The sequence below is a fragment of the Peromyscus californicus genome, unplaced genomic scaffold, assembly GCF_007827085.1.
Source record: "Peromyscus californicus insignis strain IS unplaced genomic scaffold, ASM782708v3 Scaffold_6__1_contigs__length_162567912, whole genome shotgun sequence".
Lineage (NCBI taxonomy): Eukaryota > Metazoa > Chordata > Mammalia > Rodentia > Cricetidae > Peromyscus > Peromyscus californicus.
Genome location: NW_026294584.1, coordinates 22916812 through 22929642, shown reverse-complemented (window position 1 = coordinate 22929642; position 12831 = coordinate 22916812). Strand labels below are relative to the sequence as shown.

General features: G+C 40.8%; 1 protein-coding gene across 1 annotated transcript in view; it reads left to right on the top strand.

Moving 5' to 3' along the window:
* Window positions 1-12831, top strand: part of Col28a1 (collagen type XXVIII alpha 1 chain) — a 178117-nt gene that overhangs the window by 103479 nt on the left and 61807 nt on the right. The window lies entirely within an intron of this gene.

Below are 12831 nucleotides of genomic sequence, written 5' to 3'. Positions count from 1 at the left end.
GGATTTACTTCCTGTATTCACACTGGAGAAACTTAGGTTGCATTCAGTTAATCCTTCTCACCAATCATGACTCATCTGGCTTTGGGCTCTTTCTTATGTCCTTCAGGTTATGCCATGTTCACATCTACCCTGAGTGAAACTAGGTCACAGTACCTGGCATGACATGGATCAAACTCCAAACCCAAACCACCACATTCCTTATAAAATCCTATCAGCAATAAGATGAGGTGATCCTCCTCCACTTAGGTCTGTGACCTGATGCTGCTTGCAAGGCCAAGTCACAAAGCCTCCTTAGACATGTTGTTTTGCCTGGCTTCCAGCTAGCAGCTGCGCATGAATCCTTCCCTCAGCATGCCTTCCTCATTGTCCCCACCCACAGACCCACAAAAGGGAGAGAACTCAAAGATAGAGTTGGCATTTGAAGACTACATAATAAGTGATGTTTTAGTTTTTAGGATCATTCCTTGACATAGTTCTCTCACTTTCTAAGAATATTTGGGTCAATGAAGCTTGCACCTTTTGGTACACCTGCCCAAAGGCCTTGATGAGAGCTCAGTCAACACTGGGTCTTGAACTGCATCCTGCTCTCCTGTAACTTCTCATCCACAGGGAAGATGGGACCAAGGCTGTCACCACAGAATAGTTCTGCTTCAACCTCACTGTGGTGCTGGAATGTTGGCTCCTTCCTTAGTCATGAGGTGGTAGAACATTCCAATTGGGAAAGCAAGCAAGGAGCAAAGGTGGCCCTCCCAAACTCTTCATTCGACTCAGGAGTTGGCCTTCCTTGTTCAATCTGTCTCAGACATTCTCTTATCACCGTTTCTCAGAGGATCAGGAGGTCTTTAAAGTCCTTCCATACTTAAGAGCATTTCTGAAGTAGGTTTGTGCACTGAGTTCTGCTGTGACTTTTCCTATACACATATTGTTTGTTCATGGAGGCAATGCACCTCTCTGCCATTGGCTTCAGCTCTTCACCTAGGCTTGGGCAGGACTAATCCATCCAGCTGGTAGACTTCCCACATACTGTGTTTGGCCTGAGTTTCAGGACTGGCAAGTTTATTATCAGTGTTGAAACATTACCTTTGTGACTTGCTGGGAAATTTGATGAATGCTGTCTGAAAGAGGCCCCAATGTTTTCAGAGATGACAAATAGTAATTACCGCAATGCTCACACTGTCACCAGGCTAACAGACACCACTAGGACATCTAGGGACTGCAAATGAAGGGGACTCAGTCAACAGTGGTGGATACTCAACCAACATGAGCAATGGAATATCGAACTTTGAATTTGGCTTTTCTAGTCCCTGAATATTGTGTACACACCTTAGTTTCCTTATCTGAATAATGTGAATGATAATAGTATTGCCTCCTAAACTTTCTGTGAGGTATAATTGAAATGGAACGCCATAGGAGGGATAATGCACTTGTTTGTAGGTGTGTTATGGATTTGCAGCTAATAATTATTATCTCTTCCTGCCTCTCTTCTCTCTCTGCCAAGTGCACGGCATTTTCTAGGAGAAAAGTCTTAGGCTCTAACATTCAAATTATTTGATTCCCTTAAATATAATGTTAGTAGTTCTAGTTTACATCGGGCTCTAGTGTTTTCTTGACCCCAAACGTGTAATAACTCACATAACAATCGTTAGAGGGCAATTTTCCTCCAAGAAGGATATCTTCCACTTCCAGCTTCCCCATTGGTTTTGGCTGGTGCCCTCTATCACTAACTCCACACAGACACAAAGAGAGCGTGAGGAAAGGGCACACTTGCCTCCTAAACATTCTGGCTAGAATGTGACACATATTATCTCTTCGCACAGTTCTGTTGTTGACGTTGTTATATGATTGTGTTACTTGCAAGAGAGGCAGGGAAAGGTAGCTTGATTGTGTATCCAAGAAATTAAAATAACCAAAGGTTTGGTGAAGTATTGACAGTGACTGTCAATAATAATGTAGCCCTTTTCTAGGGAAGATGAGAAAGTTAAAGGTATTTGTTACTCTGAAGTATGCTGATGCTTTCAGAAGAAAACAGAAAACATGAATAGTCTCTATGGAAACATAAAGAATACCCAGATATCTCTAATACTGTGAAGTATGGTACTTAGACTTATAGGTACTGAGCTCAGCACTATCCTTTCATTCATCTCACAAAAGACAAATTGGAGGCTTGATAATCGTGTTTGTTTCGAGCAGGATGATGAGACTGACTTAGGGATTTTCTGAGGAGTCAACATCTGGAGGAAGCTTGGGATGGGGAGTGTATAGGACTAGGAGAAGAGAGAAGGTGCTCACCTGTATCTACAGAGGAGCCAGGAATAGAAGCAGGAAGCTATTGAAGGGTGTCGAGAGCTGATGTTACAGGGAAGGATAGAGCTTGTACAAAAAGCCTCATGTGAGGAGATAAAGAGGAGCCAGCAGTTAGGCCCATGTGGGATGTCAGGGAAGGTTGGAGTCTTGAAGTACTTGTAAGACCAGCAGCCTTCTTGAGGATGGCATGGCTGTGCTGATAGTCTAGCTTATGGGGCCTAGTGCAGCAGTGGCCAGAAAATGAAAGGCTACTCCTGCTTGACGTCTCTGATCCAGGAACTCAGGTTAGAACACAGCATTCTAAACATCTGGATTCTGTGTTTAAACTTCATGCCATTTCCTAGGTACATTTCTGTTGTTTGACATCAATTATGTTGAAATAACTATTCATATAACCTCCAAATTTCTGGGTTTTTTTTTAGGGTATTTATTCTTGTTTTTTTATACATTTTTTTGTTTTGGTATTTTTGTGTGTCTTATTGTTTTTATTTTTATACATTTTAATTAAAATATAATTATATCAGTGTTGTTGGGGGGTTTACTCTTTTTTGGGGGGACTGCCACCCAGCTACCAAATAAATTCACATGTGGAGGCTTATTCTTACTTATGACTGCCTGGGCTTAGCTTGACTTAGTTTCTTGCCAGCTTTCCTTAACTTATTCCTACTACCTTTTGCCTCTGGGCTTTTCCCATTCCCTTACTCCTGTAAATCTTACTCTTACTCGATGCATTGCTGTGTAGCTGGAAGGCTGGCTTCTGGAGCCCTCCTCCTTCTCTGGCTGCTCCTAGATCTTAGCTCTCTCCTCCCAGTTTTCTCCTTCTATATAAACTCTCTGCCTGCCTGCCTCACCTATCCTTTCTTCTACCTTGCTACTGGCCAGTTCTTTATTAAACCATCAGGTGTTTTAGACAGGCACAGTAACACAGATTCACCGAGTTAAACAAATGCAACATAAACAAAAGTAACACACCTTAAAATATTATTCTACTACACATCAGTTTCTCCGTTCCCTTTCCTCCTTCCAGTGTGTCTGTGTGTGTGTTTAAATACGTACAAATATATAAATACAACCTGCTGAGTCCATTTTTGTTGTTTGTATGTATATAGATACAGTTTCAGGGCTGACTACTTTGCATTGGGTAACCGGTTAGGGGGCCTGTACCTGGGAGGCTAATTCTCCCTCTCTTGGCAATCATTGCTTGCCTGTAGCTCCTTGTGAAGACGTGGGACCCCCATGCGATTTCTCCCCTTCTGTGTTAGTGTGTCTGTTGATACTGGTGTTGCTCCAGTCTGTGTGGTTGGTCATTTCTATGAGAGGCTGTTTCATAGCAGACTTCCTGGTGTTTGACTCTTCCAGTTTGACTCTTTCTGCCCAGTCTTCTGCAGTGTTCCCTGAGCCACAGATGAAAGAGTTATGTTGTAGATGTACACAGTGGAGCTGGGCCCTCCATGATCCACTGATCTCTGTAGTGTATACAGTTCTGGTTTTCCGAAATAGTCTCAATTTGCCATAAAAGAAGGTTTCTTATGTGGGGGTGGTAGCCACACTCATCTGTGGGTATAAGATTTAGAATGTAGTTAGGAATTACGCTGTTAGCAAAGTGATAGTAGTAGATTCTCTTCTAAAGTCCATGATCTCACTAGCCCAGGAGGCTGGCTAGATTTCTAGTACCAGGCATGACTTCCCTCCTGTTGAAGGACCTTAAGTCCAATTAGACAGCTGTTGGTTACCACTGACATGTGAGTGCCACTGTATTAGTCAGGGTTTCTATTGCTGTGAAGAGACACCATGACCGTGGCAGCTCTTGTAAAGGAAAACATTTAATTGGGTGACCTGCAGTTCAGAGGTTCAGTCCATTATCATCATGGTGAGACATGGCGGAATGCAGGCAGATGTGGTGCTGGAGAGGTAGCTAAGAGCTCTACATCTTGCACAGGCAACAGGAAGTGGTCTCAGATGCTGGGTGTGGCTTAAGCATATATGAGACCTCAAAGCCCGCCCCCACAGGGACACACTTCCTCCAACAAGGCCACACCCACTCCAACCTCCTAATAGTGCTACTCCCAACCCAATGAGCTTATGGGGACAATTACATTCCAACCACCAGAGCCACTTACTGCACTCTTTGGGATGGATATCTTGCCATGCTGGCCATTGTGCTTCATCGGCATCTCATCTGGGTAGGACTATTAATTGCTTACCTCTCAACAGCTGGTATAGTATTTTCTGGTACTGTGGAAGCTAGACTGCAGGAAGGAGGCTTTCAGGTTCGATCCAGCATGAATAAGCTGAGTCCTGTGTCCTAAGTGTACATACAGTGTCTTCAGCAATAGGGACTTACCTTCAATCTCCGAGAGGCAACGACAGCAACAGCCATAGTCTACATCTTTTGGGAGTCACTTGGACTTTGGTGCTAAAAATTTCCTGGTGTTTGAACTTAAAAGTTTTCTTTCCACTTCCGTAAGCAAATAAACAGCAGTGTAAAAAGTAACCCCAAGCTGGGATGGTACTGTCACTCCATTCAATTTTCATTCATTTCAGAAATTAAATAGAAAAAGTAAATGATACAGTTAACAGCATGGTGTAGGTGTGTGCACACCTGTGTGTGTGTGCACGAGCATGTGACTTGTCTTTGGATTAATCTCAGATGCTTACCCTTATTGTTATTTTTTAAATGATTTATTTATTTGCCTTGGTGCATCTGTGTAAGGGTGTTGGATCCCCTGGAACTGGAATTACAAACACTTGTGAGCTGCCATTAGGTGCTGGGAATTGAACCCAGGTCCTCTGGAATCGCAGCCAGGGCTCTTAACTGCTGAGCCATCTCTCCAGAGCCATTGTTATTTTTGAATTCGCACTCTAATTCCCCTACACAGAAAGAAAGAGAAGTACAAACCACAGAAGTTCCTGCGTATTGATATATGCCTGTAATCACAGCGCTGAGAGTCTGGCACAGGTGAATTAAGAGTTTGAGGACAGCCTCCGTGAACTAGTGAAATCATGTCAAATGAAAAACAGCTGAGAGTAAAATGTTGCCACAGTTTGGTATTTGGGGATTATACCTGAAAATAAAAAAAAAAAAAAACCAACCAACCAAACAAGCAAACAAACAAAAACCCCAAAAAACAAAAACAAAAAACAAAAAGAAAACTGGCAAGGGAGGTAGGGGCTAAAAATTGACCCTGGCAACCCAAGTTCACACAGCTCATTTTCATGTGGAAGGCATTCCCACATCTTCATAGCGGTCCAATTGCTTCCTCAACCAATAGAAGCTAGTCATATGGACAATAAGCCAGCAGCAACCGTGGAGCGTTTGTCGGGTTGCTGACATCGGGGAGTGTGGTGTTGTTCAGTGGGATTGGCACTGAACCAGTTGTGGTTTTCACTTGCTAGTTCACACTTGCACACTCTTTTGGGCCAAATCCTTTTTATTCTGTCCAGCTAGTGAGGAAAAAGGATGACTCTCCCTGCCTTGTCCCCTTCCCCTCCCCTCCCTCCCCTCCCCTCCCTGCTCCTCTAAACCTGAGGCTGTTACTAGGTGATTTTTTTTCTCTCAACTTCATTTTCTATTTTTCCTTTTCTAAAATTTAAGACAGTGTCTTATATAGTCTAGGTGGACCTTGAGCTCCCAATGCCACCAAGGATGGCCTTACATTTTGAATCCTCCTGTCTCCCTCTTCCAAGTGCTAAAGTATGGGCCTGAAGCACCAGGCTCCACACGTTCTCCTTTGCAGTGGTCCGTTCTCCAGATCAGAGCTGGGATGAGAAGCCGGGAACTCTCACATGAGTGCAGCCGGAGACATTACTGTCAGCTCGTCGGTTTGTTTTTGTTTTTGTTTTGTGTCCATATCCTGTAAACAAGGCTCTGGGCAATGATCTGTGACCATCACCAGTTTGCTTCCCTACGACCACACTCTTTACACCGCAGGGAACTTAAAGAAAAATCAAACCCCAAAGTGCTTTTGTGCTTTTAGTCAAAGTTAATAAGGCACCCTACTCCAAAGTTTCACAACGTTTCCCAATTCCAAAAAGAAAAAAAAGTCAAAACAACTGTTAGCTTGGTCATGGAGATGAGTAACTGTACAATGGGTGTGCTTATGCCAAATGTTGAAAAAAAAAGATTTCAAATAATGTCAAAAGCTAGAAAATTATGTAAGATATTTCATTTGAGCTGGTATATATTTAAAAGTCCTACCATGCTATAATAGTGTATAATTTATAATGACAGTAAGCCAGTGGGAACTACTTCTTTCCCTCTCTTCCCTCATCTCTCCTTCCTATCCACTGTCCTCCTACCCACGCACCGATATCTGTCTAATGTGTCAAGAAACTGTAATATATATATATATATATATATATATATATATATGTATGTATGTATGTATGTATCATCTTCATTTTTGTAACAGATGGCATCCCTACAAACCCAAGTTTAGTAGCGGCATGGATGCATTTCTTTTAGCTGCTGTTACTGTCTTTATAGCCCATGAGTTTTACTATTAAAAATTTATAAAAACCTTTCTTCTATCATCAATGCCTGGTAGTCATTTATTAGTGTGTACTTCCCCCTCTCCTTTTAGCAAGGTAAGAGGTACTTTACTGCTCAGAGCTTAGAGCTCCTAGTGAGAGCTGGGGCCATGTACCTTTGTATTCAAGTGTCGCTGTTCCAGGAGTTAGGGCACTAAACCATTCCCAGGATCACCCAGGGCTGCTCTTCCACACGTCCCTGGACCACTCAAAATTTAATTTGCATCTTCTTGTTAATCCTTGTCTCTTAAAGATGTGGGGTGCTTGAAGGACTTCTCTCCCTGCTAATCCACCACTGGAAGAGACAAGAGTATAAAAAGCAGTTGTTTTGCCCAAGTGCGGTGAGTGACCTTTGAGAAGAGTGTTAGAGATTTCTTAGAAATTACAGCAGAGTCCAGCTGGTGCCTGAGGCTGGCCTTGGGAGAGGCTGGCCTTGGGAGAGGCTGTACACCCACATGTACACATCAACAGGCTTATCAACTCATTGGGGTTAGTTTGCTGAAGGATGGATAGACTTTATTACACTACAAATGTCTCTGAGCAGTTGATGAGAAGCCCACAAGCTATGCTAACTTTTACTGTTCTTGCAGTTTATCTTAAGAAGGTTACAGCAGTTGTTTTTTTAGTATTAGCAAACTTTTATATATGGCTTCTCATTTGAAATATAAATATAAGAGGGAGGAAATTAAGTTCTAGGTCAAAGTCATTAGAATCCGCAGCAAAGGGACAGTTATAATTCTTAATTAGAACTCATAGTTAAAGCTGGCCGACCATAAAGATAACTTCAGAGTAATCTTTCCTTCATCTTGTGAAGTATTCTCTCAATGTAGTTAATGTTCTTGGGGTGGGAACCATGAGTCACCACACAGGAACCAATGTCTCTCTGCCCCAGGCAAGCTGAGTGAGAAGACCCAGGCTTTACAACAGGGAGAAATGAGGGCACTAAAACCTAGTGCCTCCTTGAGACTCAGAGCAGGAACAAGGAAGAAAAAGAAAGAAAAGAGATTAATTTTTGACAATCGTACTTTTCACATTATTAGTTTGGAAATTACACAATATGTCCTTCTCCTTTTCTAATATTTACTTTTGATTAAGATATTGACATCCAGGCCAGTGTTGGTGCTACACGCCTTTAATCCCAGCACTTAGGAGGTAGAGGCAGGTGGACCTCTGTGAGTTTGAGGCCAGCCTGTCTACAGAGAGAGTTCCAGGACAGCCAGGACTGTTACACAGAGAAACCCTGTCTCAAAAAAAAAACCCAAACAAATAAACAAGATATTGACATCTGTATGAAACTCTAAAAGTACTTTTACCAACAATGATAAGGGAGAAGGTGTTAATTCCTTACCCTACTCTGATACTGTTATTTCATATCTTAGTCAACTTTATCTGCTCAAGACAAGATTTTATTTCTTAAAACAATCCTCATGGTTTATTTAGATTGATCCATCCATTTATCATTCTCTTGAGTCCATTTTTATATCTCAGAATTGGAATCACTCTCCTTCTACCTCAACCACAACCCAGAGCTTTCTTTACAAACAGGTCTGTCCAAATGACCCTGCTTGCCTTACTTGAAAATATCTTTCCTCTGTAATATCTTCCCCAAATACATTTTCCCTGTGTAGAATCTAGGTACATAGATTTTTCTCTCAGTGCAAAGAGTTTTCTCTGACATTTGATACTCATTACTGATCTGAAGAAGGCATCAGTCTGCTTCTTCCATGGTAATTTGTCTTTTCCTCTGATTTTGGAGGGTTTTCTTTTTCTTTCATTTGGTGTTTAGCTGTAGAGTGTATATTTAATAGATGCAGATTCGATATAATTCTTGATTTTTAGACTATATCTTTTATTATTTCTAGAAGATTCTCTATCATGTCTTCAGACATACTTTTGGCCCAGTTTTCCTTCTGCTTGACCCCCTTTACTAACCTCTCTGGAACTTCAGTTAGTTAAACCTTTTTGCCTTTTCATATTTTCTGTCTCATCTTTCTGAGCTATGACTAATACTGTTCTAGTCTGCTTTTCCAGTTCCCTGGAAAGTCCTTTTTTTTTTTTTTTTTTTAAGCTGCATCAAATCTGTTTCGGGAAAGAATTTACTCTCCTCAATTAAAACACTTCCATTGTTTCCCTAGAACATTTCTAAAAATAAATAGTAAACAATGATAATAATGTAAGCTGCTCTCAGTGGATGCTGTTTCCTATGTGACTCTGCATCTCTCTGTCTCTCTACACAATATGATGAGGGCATCATGTTTCTCCTCTTGTTTCTGAAAATGCTCTCCTTCTCTTGGGCTGTGCTCTGTTGTTTCTTCTCTCTTGGCATTTGACATGACAGGCTCCTTCTCTTCATGTGAGTCTTAACTGAAGAATGATCTCCATAGCAACAACATCCCTGACCACACTCTCTTCTCTTTATAGAATTCAGGGTCATTCTATTATCCTGCTTTATTGTTTTTAATGACATGATCGGCCTCTGAAAATATTTATTTGTTTCATTTGATTTATTATCTGTCTTCTTCTAGGAAAAGGAGATCTAGGAGAGTAAGGATTTTGTTACTTTGATTTGTGCTCACATCCCCTAGCACCTAAATCAGTGTCCAGTATATAGCTGGCCAGTCAATATTTACTTGAAGAATAAATGAAGTAATACTTGAGTAAATATATGGAGAAGAGTTACATGCTATGTGATAATAGAGTTTCCCCTATACTATTTGACCTTCAAAAACAAGTCATTCATATATACTATAATTCAACAATTACAGAATTCTGTCATTAGTGGGACTTTAAACTTGTGAAATGACTTTTTTTCTGTATCCTAGTGTTTAGCTGTGTAATTACTTTGCTCTTCTGAGTAGATACACTTGATCTATTGGCCAACATTTTCTTGGAAGAAAGATTTAGCTTTCTTGACTGTATGGTTATGGTCACAGTATCTATTACTATTACGGTAGGATCACAGCAAATGTACTAAAAATGTCTTTGTTTGCTAGGAAAAAAATCTGAGGGCATTGGATCTGTCTGTTCAGTGTGGTTCTGCTCAGTGATCATAGGGCATGCATTCAGTAAATTCTTGATTGAACCTACTCATGCAGATTTCTATGATCAATATTTTACCTATCATTGATAGATGACAGAGCAGTGGCCTGTCAGTACATCTTTCAATCACTGCTAATGTTATACATTCCATGGCCATTCTAGGTTAGTAAATTAGAAGGAAATGAGACACTGAGCGCTAACTTCTTCTTAGGGAAGTTTAGGGAAGGGGCAAATTCCTATTTGAAGAGATGACATTTAAAGAGCAGTACTAACACATTCATTACAGTCCGCTGTGCTGGCACAGAGAGGAGCTTTGATAATGCTGCTTTGGCTTCTGTAAGCTATGCCTTCAAAGCAGAAAATAGGGTTTTCATCTACTAGAATACTAGTCTCTGTTCAAAGTTCCCCAACTGGCTTCTGTTGATTTTGAAAAATGCAATTAGTTGAGCTAATAGTTCCCTTTCTGATTTTATGCTAGTTTTACAAAGAAATTAATTTTCCATATACCTCCATCTCTCTTCCCTTCCTAAATTACCTTACTTGAGTGACTTTGTAAAGTCAATCATTATATTTGTTGTGCTTTTCTGCCATGTATGTATTTAGATGATAATATACTTACACTCTTTGCCAGAGTGGCAAGACCAATCATGTTAATATGCTTTTCAAAGTGGAATTTGCTTCTATTTTGCATATCAGAAAAAAATCAGTTTGCATATAATTATAAAGTCAGCTCTCCTTCCTGCTTAAAATAAAAGATGCCGACCCCACTGGTTAATTCTGGCTAGTTGCACAAAGCTTTATTTCTGCAGTTCATTCAATAAAGCTTTTTGAATATACATAACATTCCAGGCTCCATTTTAGGTACTTGATATATCATAACAAAAGTGGTAAAGGTTCAGAACCTATGGGAACTGCATCTTGTTGGCAATAAATATAATAAGTCAGGAAGTTACAGAGCATGTTTGCAGATGAAAACTACTATGACGAAAAGAGAGAGAGAGGGAGAAGGAGGAGGATGTGGAGGAGGAGAAGAGTGTAAAGACATTTTAAGTGGATTGCCTTGTGGATCTGGGAATGGCCAGGATGAAGGAGTTCTGCAAGGTTTCCGTAGGTAGGAGGGTGCTTGGAGTGTGCAAAGAAGAGCAGAAGGATAGCCTGGCTGGAAATGCCATTCAGGAAGTAACAGCAGTGGGTTGGGGAAGGATGTGTAACCCTTCAGGCTTGTGAGATCCTTGGCTTTCCTCAACAGTGAAGTTGGGAAGGAAGCACTTGCTGGTTTTGGACAGAGTTGTGGTGCAGTCTGACTCTCTGTGTGGAAGACCTGTGATCCTCTGCTGAGGATAGACTGTTTTGGGGCCAGGACTGCAGACTAGCAAAGGAATCCAGGGGACATGGTAGGGGCTGGAGGGAAGGAAAATATGCAATTATATTTCAATTAAAAATAAAATGAACCACTGGGTTTTCAGCTACTGAGCTGCACTGGGATGCATTTCTACGGGGACTGCCACAAAGCAAAGCTCCTAACCTGGGTGTATATCTGAATATGCAGCTATTGAGAACACGACTGGAATCCATCACTTTTCCCCTCTGCTCTGTTTACGATCATCAAATACTAAGCTGTTATCAGTAAGATTCCCAGATGTAGGGCACAGCTAACAGAAAGTCTGTCTGCCATATTTGACTTCCCTGTCAAAGTTCAATGAAGAGGTATTTCTCTTCTATTGCTTATCAACAAACACTTTAAAGTGCATTTCATATTTTAAAGTTTATTTTATTTATTTATTTACTTGCTTACTTCTGGTTTTTTGAGACAGAGTTTCACTGTGTAACCCTATCTGTCCTGAAATTCACTCTGTAAACCAGACCTGCCTCTGCATTGCAGTTCTCAGATTAAAGATGTACATCACCACTCCCGCTTAAAGTTTATTTTATTTTTAATTAAAATATAATTATACAATTTCCTTCCCTCCAGCCCCACCATGCCCCCTACCATGCTCCTTTTCAAGTTCATGAGCTTATTCCTTAATTCTTATTGTTATAGACATATAGGAATACATAGATAAATACAACCTGCTAAGTTCATTTAGTGTTGCTTGTATATATGTTTTTAGAGCTGATCACATAGTACTAGGTAACCAATTAGAGGGTCTCATCTCTGAGGAAGAAATTCTCCCTCTCTCGGGAACTTAATTGCCTGTAGCTCTTCAATTAGTGGTGGATCTCATGAAATTTTCCCTATCTACATGGCATGTGAGTTGGTATTGTTTTGTTCTGACCTTGTTTTATCAGCCATATTGATGAGATTTCATGGGTCTAGTTTCTCTGTTATATCAAAAGACTCAACCTGAAAGCAAACTTCCTGGTTCTTACAATCACTCTGTTCCTTTTTCTGGGATGTTCCCTGAGCCTTAGGTGTAGGGGTTGTGATATGGGTGAATCAATTGGGGCTGGGCATTCCATGGCCAGTTGTTCTCTGTGTTTTGACCACTTGTTTTGTTCTGTAACCATCTCCTGATGCTGCACAAAGAGGTTTTGTTGATGAGTAGTGAGAACCACACTTACCTGTGGGAATAAGGATAAACAATTAGAATGCAGTTAAGAATTATGATGGTTTAGGAAAATGGCAGCAGTAAGGTCTCCTCTGGGATCTGTGGCCTCACTAGTCATGAGTAGTTGGCTAGGTCTCCAGTACCAGATATGGTTTCCTCCGTTATGTGAGTCTTAAGCCCAATTAGTGAGCTGTTGGTTACCCCCAGGATAAGAATGCCACTATTGTACTGTTACGAATATCTTACTGTGATGGTCAGCGTTGTGGTTCATAGGTGCCACAGTTGGGTAAAATTATTGATTGCTTCCCTTCCTTGGCAGCTTGCATAGCACCATTTAGTATTATGAAAGCTAGTTTTCAGGAAGGAAACTTTCATGTCAGATCTAGTTCAAATCCTGAGTCCTGTTTCT